The sequence below is a fragment of the Thunnus maccoyii genome, chromosome 5, assembly GCF_910596095.1.
Source record: "Thunnus maccoyii chromosome 5, fThuMac1.1, whole genome shotgun sequence".
NCBI lineage: Eukaryota > Metazoa > Chordata > Actinopteri > Scombriformes > Scombridae > Thunnus > Thunnus maccoyii.
The window spans coordinates 16,916,248-16,933,799 of NC_056537.1; the positions used below are offsets into that span (position 1 = coordinate 16,916,248).

The 17,552-nt window shown below is 40.4% G+C and overlaps 1 protein-coding gene across 8 annotated transcripts in view; it reads left to right on the plus strand.

Annotated features, from left to right (window-relative positions):
- Positions 1-234: 234 nt before the first annotated feature.
- tln2b (talin 2b) overlaps positions 235-17,552 on the plus strand; it is an 83,522-nt gene continuing 66,204 nt past the window's right edge. For 3 of the 8 annotated variants that reach the window (XM_042411277.1, XM_042411278.1, XM_042411280.1), the window contains exon 1: positions 238-405. The gene's annotated coding sequence lies outside the window, so the exon portion shown is untranslated. Of the gene's footprint in view, positions 406-17,552 lie in introns of all 8 variants that reach the window. The other 5 variants (XM_042411281.1, XM_042411282.1, XM_042411283.1 and 2 more) reach the window with 3 other exon arrangements.

Genomic DNA, 17,552 nt, shown 5'->3' on the forward strand with positions numbered 1-17,552 from the left:
TGTTGTACTTCACTGCCCGCATTTTAAAAATAAAATAACCCAGTTATCAAAATCTTCGGTTTGTTCATCTCTGTGGTTGTATACATTACATGACTGTCAGTCTGTGCGATATCGCAGGATCCCTCATCTAAATCAGTAATCTCGAGCCTTTAAATCTATCCTGATCTAGCTACATCTCTATGATTATCAGTGAGCCATGGGTGACTGTGACGCTGCTTCCTTTTTTCGGCGCATAGATATGTGGTCGCTTTTTTTTCCATCTCTCTCCACTGTACGATAAACGAGGAGGGGCTTGATGCCGTGGAGGAGGCAGCCAGGCAGGCTGAGCTGACCCGCTTGTGGTGTGTGTCGCCTCTCGCCTACATCCAAGTCAGCTCGCATGCATTAACGAGTGACAGACATCAGGTAGGATTTCACCTTTATTTTTTCTTACATGTTTTCCTGTGTGTCTCGGTGCCTGGCGCGGTTGTTCAAGGTGCTGCTCCCAAAAAACGAGCTCACTACAGGGTGGCGGACCGCTCGATGTTGGCTCAGCAGAAGCGCTGGAAACATTTCATATTAACAGCCTGCAGACGACCTATTCACATGATTTGTGTGTTTCAGCCTCACCATCCCCTCGCTCTTCTTTGGATGTAACATCAGTCGATTTGCTTCATCTGGTGCGTTATTATAAGCTTGTCAAATCTATTTCTTCGCCTAATAATGTGACTATGGCTGCTTTTGACATTGACAGATAAGAAGTAATGAGATGAGAATATTTATCTGACCTACTTGTTTGGCGATGTTTAATGTTTAGACTTGCCGAATTTCGTGCTCTCAAGTAGGTTATATAGGAAACTAATGCTGCTCAGCTCCAGCATCCTTCCTGCTGTGTAAAGAAATGTGCTGTACAGTAACTTGGACTTGACCTGAATGTTATCTGGATCGGCTCAACATCAAAGCTGACATTGACAGTATGAGGCTGTGCAGGGATGCAACCACTGATGATTTACAGTACTGTAGGTTGACAAAAATGTGGGCGGAAGAAGCAGAGGATAGTCTATAATGGTCTGTTTGCTCAAGTTTGTTAAGACTGTTAGAGCTTACAAGCCAAGTAATCCTTCTCTCTAGTGATAAAAATGTGCTATTTTATGGATCCCAGTAGGAAAATTCCTTTTTTAAATTTTTTTTGATAACGGACACCTGCCTGCCCGCAGAGGTCAGGGTGCATGCTCACCTTGCTGTGATGGTGAATCTCTCTTTAAGACACCAGCAGAGAGGATGAACTTCCTCTGATTGAAGGGCATGTCTTCTCAACCACTAGGTCATCCTGCTGCCTCATACAGATGCTTATGTGCTGCACTTGTGAGTGAAGAGATATTTTATGAGCTGTGCATATGATTATGTCGCACAGGTAAAGGGCAGTAAATGTTAGTGTGACTGTGGGGTGAAGGGGCCACACGGTAAACCCCCCCCTCCTTTCACGGTTGGTTTTAGATTCATCGCTGTTTGTGGAACAAATGTGTGAGTGTCGGGCTTACTTGCTCTACCAAATCATATTAGCTACATGTACTGTACATCCGCCTCTTTTGACGAAGCTTTTTGGCTGCTATGACCAACTGCTTGAAAAATGTCTCCCCGCCCCTTCTACAATACAGACCAGCTGAGCCTTTATTATGAGCGGCACCGTGGGTATTAAGGGTCAATTCAAGGATACTCACGCTGAGAGGGAGGTTTCGAACTGATACTGGAAAGAGTGACATGTTTTACCTTAGTGATGTAACCAGAAAAGTCAAGCTGTATCAGCATGATGCAGACAGCTGTTATTGTGGGATAGCTTTATACAGTAAACCTCTGACGGAGCTGGAGGCTAGATCTCATCTGGGAGTACACATTCTAAAACTGCACTCCCTCGTGGTACTGTAAGGCACTAGTGTGAGTGCACGATAAAAGCATCCACCAACCCACACTACAGGAAATGGTATATGAGCTCCTCAGTAGCATGTTCAAGGTGGATCTGATTCAAAACCATTTTTTGCATTTTTCCGTGTTACATGTTGCGAAATGAATTTGTATCATTTCTTCATAGTATCTCTATGTATCAATAAATGCTAGATGGCTGCATCCTGGTTTGACATGTTCAGTCTTTCTGAAAAGTGTACAGTTCATACTACTAGTGTTTCTAAGCTAAATAGGGCTCACAGCAAATTGCAAAACCTTCCTAGAAATAGCAAAGCCATGAAATTCTTCTGACAAACCTTAATACCAACATGTTTTGATTCATATTTTCAGCACTTTATCAACAATCTATATAATAACAAGATGACAACTTGCACATTTTTTTCAATTTTCAGTTATGTCAGCATATTTTCAAAGAATGTAAGCAATAGATTTTGCGGATCGGCAGAATGTGCCAATAGAGAATAATCTCGAGATTATAGTGCTGAAGGGTTTTACGAATCGTAAATACCTTTTTTCCTATAATGGAATTGAGCTGGATTGTCTGTAGGATTAATGTATTTATGTTTAGAGTAGCCATAACAGACATGCTCATTGAGTGCGCATATACTGTATGTGTTTGTTTTTGTATATGGATGGGAACAGTGTTTGCACTAGTAAGAACAAATAACACCGCACATTCAGAAATCTCATTTTGTGGAAATACTGAAGCTATGTAAATCTCAGCAGTGGTAGATCGCACCTGTTGGTTCACGACATGAACCCTATGCTTGCCCAGGTTTTAAACAGAGTGAAAGACCTTCAAAGTTTGAGCATCTACAGTGAACATTGTACACTTTCCAACAACACAGTAAACAGATATAATTAGATCACAGCACCACCAATGTCACAAGCTCACATGCAGCATGCATCTGCCAGCGGCAACTGATAAAGGCTTTCTGTTCCATCAAACAAAACACTAGATGCTATTCACAAGACCCAAGGTTATAAGAGCAATGTTAGCCAGTTTGTAAGTTTGTGTCCAAAGAAATACGAAAAGTTTGAAACTTACAACATGAAAAGTAGCATTGATGTGTAGTTATCATCAGCTTTCTGCGATTCCTCTTCTCTAAGCTGGGGAAACATTCAATACTGCAATTTCAGCTTGCAGTGGTAATTAAAACCAAGCACTTTTTAAATGGTGCCTTTTTCCCACTCATTGCCAACTACTGAAGAGGCTATTACCACAGTTACTGTGTATTATGGGAAGCTATTAAGGGTATCTCTGCTGTTACAACTTTAGTTCACTCTCTTAGCTCGCCGCCTCATTTTCTGGGAGTCACAAGACTCAAACAAAGTCTTGTCGTGAAGGGCTTTCAGTCAGTGCTCATTCAAATTTTGCAATCTTCAAGCTGTTCCATAAATAACAAGAACAAGGTCACACATCCCCAAGCAAGTATTTTGATCCACAACTTGTTGAGTGTTGAGAACAAGCAATTGTTTAAGACAAGGCCTCAACTGTATTTCCGTGCTGTTCATTAGAAAGTGACTTTCCTCTCAGCTGTTGCAGTTGCTCCGTCATCAGGAATACATTCCTGGTCGGAATTCCCCAGGAAATGTTCAGTTGGAGGGTGGGAAGTCAGGGTTTTGAGAGTCACTGGAGAGTGTGATTGTTGAACCAAATTTAATGCAATAGTGTGTAGGAGGTGGGAAGTAAAACACACCCCATGCTGTTGCTGTGACCCAGCCTTTGTGTTTCGTGTTTACCAGTGAAATAGATCTCTCCTATGTATTTTCTCACTGTGATCACAGCCTCTTTAAGGTTTGGCTCACCTCCAGCTCTTTCTTTATAGAACAAGAGTTAGATGTATAAGTTGGCTGCCATTCGCACTCCTCCACTACTACATCAATCTGAATTCATAGTTTCCTGTGTATTTCCCAACAGATGAATGGGGCAGGCAGTCAATACGTGAGAGCAATAATGCAGATGGGCCATATTTTAATACTTGACCACGTTCCCAAAATGCCTTCAGATGTGAAGAGTGGTTGATCTCACTTGTAATTAAAGCTTGTAGTTGGATCAGATTAAATTGGCTGCACGCTTGATTAATAATCATTGGTCATTACATCAATATACTCAGTATCAGTACATCCACAGGTTGTTGATCCTGAAATGTGTGTCAGTTTAATATATTACAGTTTGTTTGTTTTTTTACACAGAGAATTGCTAATAATATCTCAATATAATATCAAGCAATATAAATGTATACATTTTTGTTGTGAAAGGTAGAAAGTAGTTAATTATTATTCTTTTTTTCCCCATTTGTGATCAGAAAGACAAATATAAGCTGCCATGCACACAGGACATTGTATGTATTATTATTATAATTTTTTGCATAAAGTGAAAAAAACAACAACTATAGAATAGAATATGTGATATCATGTCGAACACAATCCCTTCAAAAGCTGGCAGTGGTACTTACCATGTATTTACTGTACATGTGGTCTAAACTGACTGTGCTAGTGATGCGTAAGCAGACTCCAGAAGTAGGTCAGTAGATGCAGGCATGGTGTGGTTCAGGTCAACCGCAGTGGCACAGCCTGTGGCACTTTTCATCAGCAGGTCAAATGAGATGCCAGTTTGAGCTAGCAGACGACAGGTTTGACTTCACTGTCATGCACGTAGAACACGGTCCCAAACTGTGTTAGCGGCATAAAAGAAAAGACGTGTGATCTGAGGGTTCCCTGAGCACCAGCTGTCAGCTAAAGGAAAGCTGTCTACTTACCTTTGGCTGCCTGGCTGCTTTTAGATATGAATGTTAGTAAATTTAGGTACATTTTGTCAGTTGTGGTTAATTTAATTGAGATGTTTTTTCCCTAACTTTTTTTTTGTATATGTCTGTGTTTTGAGGTAAGGCTATTTTATTGAAGTTTAATTTAACAGTGAGCGAGCATCTGATGAAAGCGTCAGTATTTGTGTTTTAAATAGCATGCTCTTGTTCAAATAGCGTAAATTACTCTATTACCAATGAGTTGCACTTTTCAACTGTCAGTGGGCAGGGGTGCAATTAAGGCGAGTTAATTTTGTTAGAACCAGAGTCTTTGTAGATTTAAATAAAACATCTCTGTTTTGGTGCTGCAGAAAAACACTGGAATGATCAGGAACATGACCCACTATGCCTGAAGCAAACTGATTATCAGTGGTAAAGATCATGTGATACCTGTGCTAAAGATCATGTGATATATAGCCTTCTCTGAAAAGGGGTGGCTGAACTAATGCTCTTTTGTCTCTGACATGTTTGTTCCCTGTATCACGAGTTTGAATGAAAACTATTAAGAATTCATTTAGGCAGTGGATTGCATTTGGAGCTGATGTGTGCTGTTCTGTTTATGTCAATATTTTCCCGTCTGTTCTTTCTTTGCAAACTGCTGCTGTGGGTCTTAATAGTCACAGAATCCATAGAACATAGTTAATCCACCTGGTAGTATTTGTTCAGTTATAATGGGTTCTTGTGCCCAGTGAATACACACCATGTTGTAACTTGCCCAGCTTCGTTTTACACTATTGTAGGTACTAGTGCTCAGAGCATCTATTTGTTGAATATTGTATTTGAGGTTACACTCAACAGAAGAATGAGGACTTACAATTCTTGTGAATTCAGTGTCTTCTGAATTGCTGCATTATGATCCATAGGAAGAACTATTCTACATACATACAATACACTGTATGTGAGTCAATACACTGTATGTAATGTTGTGAGCTTTAGTATACTATGCACTTCTTCTGCTCTCCTTTTGGGAGTGTTCTTTGTGCCCAGAGTCACAAAGGAAGCACATTAGAGGCGTTCGCTCAAAGGATCTGATGGTTTTGCCCCCTTCATCAGCATTCTGAGTGTTTTTCACTAGCAGGGGGTCTCCCAGGAACGCCACAGGAGTCAGAGGTCAATGACAGTGGGGCAGAGATCCTAGCGGTTCGAGCTGCTTGCGATCGATCAGCATCAATGATACATCACAGCCAAATACGGCTGAGTGGTAGGGGTCCTCCACCACAGTACAGTTAAGAGAATCACTCGATGACATGATGAACTTTTTTTTTTACACCTATGACACAATTGTTTAACTCACTGACAAAAATCAAAGAGCAGCGTTTGAAGTGTAACTTGCCTTTGAGGTTGAGGTTGAGAGGTTTAAACATTTTTCAAACAGAAGGAGCAAAGGCTAGCTGCACTTGGAAGCAAGATGGAAAAACCTAGAGATAAAGTAAACAAAATGATATTGCTGTTGAATGGCACCATTGATCTTGTTTTAGGGAGGATTGACAAGGCTGTAGTCTCACATCAAGGTTAATTGAGGGCCATCAGGCCTTTTGTGTGCACAGCAGCTGTCAGGGTGTTTTCATGACTTCACGGGGAAAAGGACTCTCCTGTCTGAAGAGTAACACTGAAATTACTGCTATCCTCTGCTCTGATCCTCTGCAGGCTGTGAGGGTTGCTGACCGAGCGAGAACTCTCTGTGTCTTTCTTACTCTCTCTTTCTCTCTCTCTTCTGGCTCAGGGCTGTGTAGTGTCAGCACCTTGAGTCTCAAAGAAGAACCGTGGACTGGTCTGACACGCTCTCGTCCAAATGATTTTATATTGGCCCGGCGGAAGCGCGTTTAGCAGCTGAAAGCTTTACTGTATAAGTGATTGTGTTACTTTAGCCCTGTATATTCAGCTCATCAGCAGTGCAGTGACCTTGCGTTGAGGGCAAAGGGACTCTCTGGTTACTCTCAGTGGATCGCAATATCTAGAATTACATTCATCGCTCTGTTTTTGGAGATGGAATGATAAATTTGACTTATGGAAGAGTCAATGGCATAATTTGTAGTGGTACTCTTCAAAGAGTGAACATTTTGAACCTGGATCACATTTTGTGTGAAAACTGTACCTGAAAGAGCTAGTACATCCCATATTCATCTCTCTTTTTTGTACAAAAGCGTAGGCCTGACCTCAACAGAAGAAGAGTGAATAATGGACTTAATTCAGCACATGAATGTCTGCTGAATGTATAAATAGGCTATTGCTGCCAACAGCCATATAACACCTTTATAACATGATAATATGTTGTGTTCCTTCCATGGCCAAAAAAAAAAAAAACATTGAATAAAATGTTTTTTTATTTAGCAGCTCTGCTATGAGAGAGCCTACACCACTGAGAACACAAGACCTGCAAGACCTCCACATTAAACTATAGCTCGTAGATACACTTTTTAACATCTGTTCATTTTAGAACTGTTACATTCATCTGACCTTGTAAATGTGTTGACCTAACCTTAGTTGTTATGCTGATCCCCTAGGTCAAGTGCCACATAAATGCTAAATGGTTGCCATGGGAATAAGGTCACCTGGCATGATGGCACAAAATCATTAGCAGAGGAGGAGATTTTAATTCAAGTCAGACATTAGTTATACGGAATCCTGACGTTTCATACTGTAACCTTGTTTGTTGGTGGGCTGTCGTTCTTAGAGCTGGACGAGAGCTGAATATAAATGTCGATGTTCTTCAGAATCTGCATTGTCTGGCAAATCAGAACTGATGAGCTGATTGAGTGTGTATTCAATTTCCTGTTACCATGTTAGCCGCCGCTAAAGTGGGGGAGAAATCAACATCCTCTTGAAGCGGATTCTAATATAACCGCTTGTCTCTCTGTATATATATTATTTTTTAACTATCATTCCATCTATACACACAGGCCTGTTAGTGACATTGCATGACATCTAACTCTGTCAGGAACACCTTCTGGATCTTGTATGATTTTGTCTATAATGACACTGAAAAGAATTAGTATAACATTTACAGTACAGTAATAAGCAGAAGTAAGCATGCAATCAGCTTTTGTACAGTATAACATAGGGCTCATCATATCATCTGACCTCTACAGGGTAGGAGAGAAGAAAGAGACTCCAGGATAATGGTATCATCATATCATGTGTACATTACATATTTGATTGTTTACTTTCCATTATGCTCTCTAATTTCTCCCCCTTGGCTATTCTTTTGTGACATTGGTTCAACCTGCTTGAGAACACAGGTGGTACAGCAAAACAGTCATTCATTGCATTAATCATGTTATTTATAGAGGTGTTGTTCAAATTTAACCCCACAGCTCTTAGTCATGTCCTCAAAGTCAGAGTTCATTGCTTTGATGATGCCCTGCTTGTTCAATACAGCACAACATGAATGGAGAGGGTTCTATGTAAGATGAGACATCTAGAAAATGCTCTAAATAGATCATCTATTATATCTCTATGCATGTGCTTGCATGTTGTCAGCAGACAGCTTCTGCAGCACTCAAGCTATAAGAATAGCTCCTTTTCATTTTGTGAAAGCATCAATGCGGGACTGTTTATAACTGTATTCAATATTAATTGGATAAAGCAGTGGCTTCTTGGTATGTAACGGCTCAGTAGCTTTGATTCCAAGCCCTATAGTAATGCTGTATGGACGAACAGAGACATATAGAGGTGAGCTTAAATCTAAAGGGAATATTCTGGTCCCAGTGGAACAGGTATATTAAAGGTTAATCATGACGTTTAGAGTTATGCAAGCATACCATTAAAATTTGGCATTATGTGTAATGTGGGCATCTCAAGGCACCTTGAAGCACATCATCACGTTCTTCAAGCTGAAAATGTTCAGTTGTGATCACAGTGGTTGAAGTGTTGCTGGCACTGGCAGATTTGTTAACATCCTTATGAAATACTGAAGCATTTGTCTTATTTTTGTCAATGTGGTTGTGATAGGTGAAGAGCATGCTGTTGATTTGGATTACTGAAGAAACTGTTCAGTCACATAGAACCTAATTCCATGGCATTTGAGGATGACTTTCAGGCCTAGCAAACATGGATCAGAGCATTTCATCTCTTTTCTGTCACACGAAGAAAGACACAGGACACACACTCTGTCTTTCTAGCTTCTCTACTGTATGTTTTTTGTGAACTTCAAGAATTCACATTTACAATTTCAAGAATATATTGAGGCATACACTATGTGCTTTTGCATAAAAAATGCTACAGTCTCAACAAACCTGCATCACTGAATTAGAGTTATCATATCTGAGCATGCTACAGTACTCATCCTTGTCATCACTAGAAGGCTCTTGTACAATAAGCGCTCTTTGCTTTCATCAAGAAAACATCAACACATACTGATAGATGCACGTGCTGTTCCAGATATTTCTAAGAGAATATATCATGCAAAAAAAAAAAAATCTGAGAGACAGCAATCAACAACACAAGGCCTAGGCAGAGAAATGCATTTTATATGATCTAATCTTGGAAAAGTGTTGACGTTGCAGACATGTATCTTTTCCTCGCCCAAATGGAGATGCTGTGTATAAGTTTAGTATGATATGGTGTTAATTTCTTGCCACCAATACCATCTGTTCAGTCCACTATATGGCAGCTGTTTGCTTCTCTCTCCATCGAGTCTTCAGTTTCCTCAGACAAGGAGATTGATGGACCAGCCAGTGCAATGCAGCCAATGGAAATTGACTGCCCACCCGCAGTGGACATGCTACCCCTGCTAGGTTATACCCACAAGATGACACCATCTCCCGCCAGTCTGGCCATGACGGTGTCACATAACAGAGCCAGGTGTGTGTGCCAGCCTGGGGTCAAGGGTCACCCTAGTACTAATGACTAAGACTGGCGACCCTCTCTTTGAAAACAGTGTGAAGTGGCTGATGTGCAGCGTGATGCCTCTGGTAATTCTTCATTTCCTCTGATTTGTGTCTGCTGTGTCTCATTCATTATCCATGCTTTCTGCCCTTTTCATAATCCAAAATCAAATGTAGTGCTGCCACATGTGGGATTATTGGTGCTGTTATTTAATGACTGTCAGGATCCCTGGCATTTATTTATGATCTACGGTCTATGTGAAGAGCTCATACTGGGAAACATGCACTATATTTACAGTTTGATTTGATTTCTCTGTGCCTGGGAAAAGGCTGTCATAAATTACAAGAATCTCATGGAGTGAGGCGCTGTGAAGCTTTATAAATTCCCCACTGGGAGGAGGGACAAAGAGACAGCGGAGGAGGCTGTGCTCTGAAAGGGCGATCTGTATGCAACTTCTGTGGGAGACAGCATCCTCGACACATGGCACAAGCTCAGAGGCATTGCTTAGAATGTGGCTGGCTTGTCATGTAAGGCGGCTTGCTCTGCTCTCTTTTAGCCTCAGCCTACGAGCCCTCCTTGTTCAGCCACTCTTTGTGTGTTTTTCAAGATTGCTAAGGGTATTTTAGGAAGAACTGCCTGGTGTTGCGATTACAGATATTCCTAGGTTTATTTATTCCCACCAGTCTTTTAGTGAGTGAGACTATCTTTAATTCAAACCAACAGCACTAATGATGTGTTGCCAATATCTTCTTTGCATACACCAGGCCTGCACATCCTGGATGTCTCAATGAGATGGATCTGTCTGCCTCGCTTTGGTGCAGAACCGTGGGACTAATTGAATTACACAACCCCCTCCGTAGCTTCTCTGTCCCATGGGAGTGTACAACTAATCACTTGGAATCTCTGTTTTTCAGAAATGGGGAGGGGCGGGTATATCAATGGTTGTCCTGTGAGCAACCAACTGTATAGCCTCTGTCATTTGCTTTTCCATAACATCTCCATAGCTACCGTAGGATTTGCTGTCGTCACTCCAGAAGGTTCTTAACCTATTGACCTCTTAAGGCTGTGGTGCTGCCACAGCTGGTGCCCAGATGTACCACACAAACTTACAGTGCTCACTGATGAAAGAAGAGTTCATTGTAGGAGGTTGGCTAATCACTTTCTCCAGAGCCCAATATTTAAAGTATGACGATGCATGTGACCTCACTCCACACATGCTTTACTGGACTTGATGGTGTTACCATAGAGCATAGGCGCCTGAGCAATGAGCAAGTGGAGCAAATGCATCCCCATTATTCAATTAGGGGGAGCTAAGTCATGGTTTTGTGACCCCACTTTTTGTCTTTTTAAAAATAAATCATCAAACAATCCCCACATACAGGTGATTATATTTAAGCAGCGTATATCAGTGATCATTTTACTATTTTCAGCAACTGACAAAAACAAGAAATTTAAAAGATCACACATTTTTGGACCACCCTTTGAGTTGATTCAGTCGATCCCTGTCGTTGATCAATTGACTGACAGCAGACTGACAGTGCAGTGAGAGAGACAGACAGAAAAACAGAGCAGAGCTTTTCCTCACAGCGCAAAAGTGTCTACTTGCAGACTACTTTGCTTTAGTTTAAGTTTTAGTCAGACTTTGGATGGAATTATGTTTTAAAAACAAGGATGCATAGCTCAATGTAATGGTCTCTCCTTTCATCCAGCTGCTCTGCGCTGTGCTTTCATTATTATGATTATTCTCTCATTTTGTCATACAGAGTAAATGAGAAGTTTACTCTAAGGGGTGGTTTCGAAATGAGGTCTAGTCCTCGACCAAAATGGCCCTTTTAAGGCTTGAGGAGCAAAATCACCGTCTGAGTTGTGCATTAAAATAGTCCTTGATTTAAGATAATGTAGGTTATCTTTTGAAGTTATGATTATGATTATTAATTCCTGTATAACATTACAACTACATCAGCTAGTGGTGCTAGTGAGAGTAGATACCGCTAGAACCTGTGTGTAAAATAAAGAGGTGGAATTGAAATTGGATAGTTGTTGTGAGGCTATTCCATTCATCCAAATTGTTTGTACATTGTTGCAATTGTTAGACTTTGAAGATGGCCTTGTGAATATTGAGAATAACAACCCTCAGGTTAAACATTGTTTAACCAGATTTAATTATCCAAATCATATTGTAAGGCTATTTCATTTATATAAATTGTTTGTCCTTGTTTGACCTTGAAGATGGCTTAGTAGCCTGCAACCTGCTACCATTTTTGACTACATAATGTTGTTATGAATATAATGATATTTATAATAATAATTAATTTATAATAATATTAAAGAAACTTCTAATAATCATTTCACTGTCCTGATCCACCCAATTATATACTGTTCTTGATACATTCTTGGTTTTCATAGCACGTTAATCTAACTAATCTAGACTAGTGCAGGTGGCTTTTTCTTGACTTAATCCAAGAGAGGTTAGGTGGTATAGAAATGCAAGAAATTTGTTTTAAATTCCATTTTTCTTTCTGGGGTAGGACACCAAGACTCCCTCGCTATTAAGTATCTTTCCAGGTTTGCTCCCCCATTTTAAAACATAACCAGGTGCCCATGCCAGAGACTGTATATAAAGATGGACGTAGTGAGGTGTGACATCACCCATTTGTTTTCATTGGAGTCAGTTTGAAGCCCACAGTTGCTGCTTATGGTTGTCACCATGTTTTCCATTTGGAGCCGGGACCTTTCAAATAAGGAGTATGGGGTGTTGCCTGGAAACAAACGCAAGCAAACGCTAGATTACTGTGAAAGCCAAGTGGTGCACACTTGGGCCAGCGTTAGCTACTTAACCTAAATTGTTCTAACATGGCAGGTATCGTAATCAAGTAACATTAAACTTACGGAAATACTGTGACAATTGTATATCCTGGAGCCAAGGAGAGCTGCAGGAGAGCAAACTGTCAATCACAGCTGTCAGTCAACGCCCACATGGCAGACATCAAAGTCTACTATACATCTTCAAATCTTATTAATGTAGCAATAATTTCCAAAATGACCAGCACACTTATTACAGGGCTTGAATTTAGCCATTAAGACCATAATGAGTCATTGAAAAAAACTGACTTAGTATTTGTAGAGAGAAGTTGATGCTTTTTTAATGGGAGACAGTTGGAGCCAGCATCTAGTGACCGTTGGTGACATTGCACTTAAAGGCACTTCCGCATTGGCTTCAGCCTCAAGCCATGTTAATTGCTGCTTGGGTGTTACTGAATGGTAAATGGTTCTGTTTCTTTGCATCTTGTTATTTGGATGGTCTGAATATATTTCATTTTACATTAAAAGATACTATATACTTAAACATTATTGGAACATAATCAGGATAATGGACCTTTCCCTGCCCTAATAGTGTGAACGAGAGGTGTATGCTAGTGCCCAACATTGTCAATGTCAAGCCTGCCAGAGGTCCTAAGCTGACAGCTTAACATGGTGATGAAGAGTGTAGAAGATGTGAGTGTGAAGAGTGTGAAGATTATGCTGAACCCAATTAACCTCGGTTTATTTAACTACTCTGGCTGATAAAAAACATCCGTAGTGCGAATCATAGCCAGTATTATGAAACTGATATATCATGTGTAGAGAGGGGGAAAAATCATGAATTAATCACACATTAAGTGCGCAGTGAAAATGAATGCTCTGTAATTATAATTGATTTTTGTGTAATTGATGCCCTGTGTTTATCAGACACTGGAGGTCTTACTGTACCTGCCTTCTCTGTTTACATTACATAGATTTTCTAATTGCTTCACGTTTTGTCATGATATTCAGGTCATGAAAAGCAGTTATAAGCATAGCAAACTGGATTCTAACAGTATGTTATACCACATAGCTCTGGATCTGAATGCCAAATTTCTGCAGCAAGGAAAGTATGCTGTATTCTAGAGGAAATTGTTCCCTATTCTTTCTATCAAAAATTGGTAAAGCTATGGTGAAACATTGGACATTGGATGTCCCTATCAACTGCTATTATGAATGCCCCCGTGAGTAAGAGGTGCTTTCGTTGTCGCCCTTTCATAAAACAGATTTACTGCTACATCTGCACTGCCCATGCTAATGAAGTAACACCCAGTGAAGAGACACAGCATTGATTTCATTTCCTGACTCTCTGGCTGCTCCCTCGGTAGGTAGATGGAGATTACACGTTGATGTCATATAAAGGGAGAGATTAAAGAATCTGTATCCAGCCGGAGTGCCACAGCTGTGTGCTCAGCCTCACAATTAGATGCAGGCATTTAAGAGAGAGCAGAGATGGTGCTCAGTACCATGGACTTTCTCTCTTTTCCTACAGATCTTTGGAGTGTAACTTTTCGTCTTGTTAACCCAGGCAGGATGTGGAGGCTGGCAGGTTTTTTTCTCTCCCACACATGTCTGCCAGTGAGACAGATGATACTACCCCTGTCAGAGATCTGTGGAGAGGCAACGATGAAATGGATGGGTTGTCCAGTTATTATAGAACAGAGGAGGGTACAATTCATTGCCTGCCTGCATGCTTGCCTGCCTTCATACCCATGTGCTCACCCAGTGTGCGCAGTCTGTGTGCCTGCCTTTCCTGTCAGTGGTAAGATGACAAAACAAGGCTAGAAAGAATGTTAAATACCACTGTTATTAACTGTGCCATCTCAAACCAATAAAAAAAGTTTGACCTTATTCTCAGCTGATGAAGACACATTTTGGGGGTGTTGTTTAATGAGTGCAGTGTGTTACAGTCAAACAACAAAACTGTTTGAAGTCCCTGTTAAATCTCTATGCATCCTTTATCTCTGGCATTTTAAGATACATCATGCAGGCATGTGTAGGATAGAGTTGTATGAATTTCAGAGCACATCGTGACTTATCAATACATTGCGTTGTGTGCAAGACTGTTCATGAGTCATTGCTGTGTATGCAGCAGTATGCATTATCAGTATGCGTTATCTGTTTTGTGGCTTTATCAGTTGATATAATGTCTTCACATTGGATTTCCCCTCAAGGTACAGTAAAGTGTTGAGGACGGGACATAATTTTTGATGCGGATCGTTATACATGCCTTGTTCCACATTTCTGTGGCACACTGCAGGCGAGACATAATAAGCATCAGCACCAGAGTCCTGATTCATTCATCTTATTGAGTTTGGAGCAGATGCATTGAAATGCCTTAAGTGTATTCCTGCTTTAGGGCACTGAAAACAACTGGGGCATTTGAAAACTCTACTGTCTCATGTTTCTAGCACATTACTGGGTTTAAGCATAGTAAATGCTTTAAGGTTGTTTTTTTTTTAAATGTGCATGTTCTATGTTACTGTGAGGGACACCATTATTTCTGTTGTGCAATCATGTGCTGCTCAAGTCATTTTAAAGGAAAGGTTAAGACTTGCAACAAAATTGTGAGTCTGAGTCTGACGCTTGACTTACTTTATGTACAACTTGAATAGCGGTGCAACGGATCATAAAAAGGTCACGGTTCAGAAGGTATGGTTTTTTAGTCACAGATAGGATCATTTTTTTGGATCAGCAAAAAAAAAAGGGGGGGATTAACATATAGATGGGTGACAATTTAAAGGAAAAACTAGTACAGGTCTGAATGCTTGACCCCTACAGTGACGGGGTCTGGTCGCTCTGTTATGCTATGGGGGGGGGCATTTTGCTGGCATGATTTGTCTCCTTAGAGGGAAGGGTCACTGTAAATCAATAAAGTTGTTCTGAGTGATCATCTTTTTCCTATGATGAAACATTTCTATCCTGACGGGAGTGGTCTCTTCAAGGATGACAATGCCCCCATCCATAGGGCGCTAGGGGCCACTGAATGGTTTGATGAGTATGAAAACGATATGAATCATATGCTATGGCCTTTGCAGTCACCAGATCTCAACCCAATTAAACACCTATGGGAGATTTTGGACCGACGTGTTAGACAGCACTCTCCACCACCATCATTAAAACAACAAATGAAGGAATATCTTTTGGAAGAATGGTGCTCATCCCTCCAGAAGAGTTCCAGAGACTTGTAGAGTCAATGGCAAGGTGCATTGAAGCTTTTCTGGCGGCACATGGTGGCCCAACACCTTACTAAGACACTTCATGTTGGTTTTTCCTTTCATTGGTCACCTGTCTGTATGTGTCCTGTTGCGTTCAGATGGCTGCAGTGATTTAATGACCTGATGGAGAAGCTTTTCATACAGTATAAAGCAGCTGTGGACAACAGATACTGTCAGAATCAATCATATTTATGAATCAATGCAGACTACTTTACTGCTTTAACCACGTTAAACTTTATATTTTTTATGGCGAGTTAACAACATTCATTGGCTGGGGAGTGTTTGATTAAGTATACTTTATTTATATTTTAAGCATTATTCTGTTATTTCTGTGCGTTTGCTGAAAATGTATTTTGCTCTTGTTGATAAAATCACTGAAGTGCCAGCGGAGTGCATTGCTTCAGAAACAGACATGGTTCTTCTGAGACATCTATTCTCAGCACAGCAACACCAACAACTGGCTTTGCACTGCTTCATCTGAATAAACCCCCCCACCTGTTTCTTCCTCTCCTCCCACCTGTGCACCGTGTGTACTGCGCTTGGCACCAAAATACATAGACAGGCAAAACAAATTCAGGAAATGGTCAGAGCACTGCTTGCGTTGGTCGTTATAATCAGTAACTAGAGGCTTCTGTCTCTCCCACTTGGTCTCTCAGCTGTCTCTCTTACTTGCTCACTCTCTCACCAAAATAACCTGCTAGCAATTGCATCCAAATAACAATCAGCAAGCCAAGTAATTCACAATAAGCTTCAGCATAATATTTCCGTGATCATTTTGGGGAGGCTTAGTCTCCCCTAGCCTGTTATTAGCGACGCCTATGCTGTGCAGCAAAGTCAGATAACAGCAATAACCCTGCGATGATTTTCAATCCTGTCAAATCCAAAATGCTTATTTCTTAGACAGTTTTGGTTTCATAATCCATCATCCGTTCGGCATGGCACAGCTTACTATGTTCTGTCATTACATGTAAGTGAGGAGAGCAACAGTAGCCTAATTCACTGCTTATAATAGATGTGAATGAGAGTGCACTTTACGAACTTCCCCCAGCTGGAGTGCAAGTCATGGCCTGTTGCACTTATGATTTTTGAATTCATACAGATCGATACAGATCCAATATTTAGCTCTTTCCTGTATTTGAACTATTTCCCAATTTCAAATTTTCAATAAAAAGTTATTTTTGCTCCATCCACTCCACAGCACATTTTCTGCCATTCAGTGAACATAAATATTTGTAAAAATTATATTTTGGATGAAGGAGTCTATTAAAACCATGCTGGAGCCTAGTTCATTCTATTAATCACCAACTTTATTGATCCCCATGAGGGAGAACTTAGGTACATAAAATGATAGGTTGATCATGCCCATATGTTCTTGAAAATAGATCAAGAGAAAAGCAGTTGTCAGGCTTCTTAATGAGAATGTTAATTGATATGAAGATAAATAGCATGTATAGAGAAGCTGATATTCAGCTCAGGTAGATAATCAGCTCTTTGATGTGCTGGGTTTGTGTTTTTATTTATAGTGTTTGATGTCCTGATTCTTTGTTTGCACAAGCTATAGTCTTTACTTGGAATTCAAACCTCCTCTGTTCTGTGGCAGATGATTGCCACAATTAATGATAAATTGCCAAAAGATGTCAATGAAAATAACATTTATTCTAAATAGGCTGTTGATCACATACAATTTGTGTAGGTATTGTGTTAAGTTTAGTAATGAAATGTTATCATACTTACTCAAAAAGCAGAAATAATAACTATTCAGGTTATTAGCTTGCTCAGGCCCCCACTTAACTAATTAGTCTGTCTCAGCATTAATGAGTTGTGTGCTATGGTGGCAGAATTAATTCAGGCAATTAGTGGATCTCAGAAAGCATGACACTCCACAGCAAATTGCTGAGCTATACAGTAGTTGGGTCAC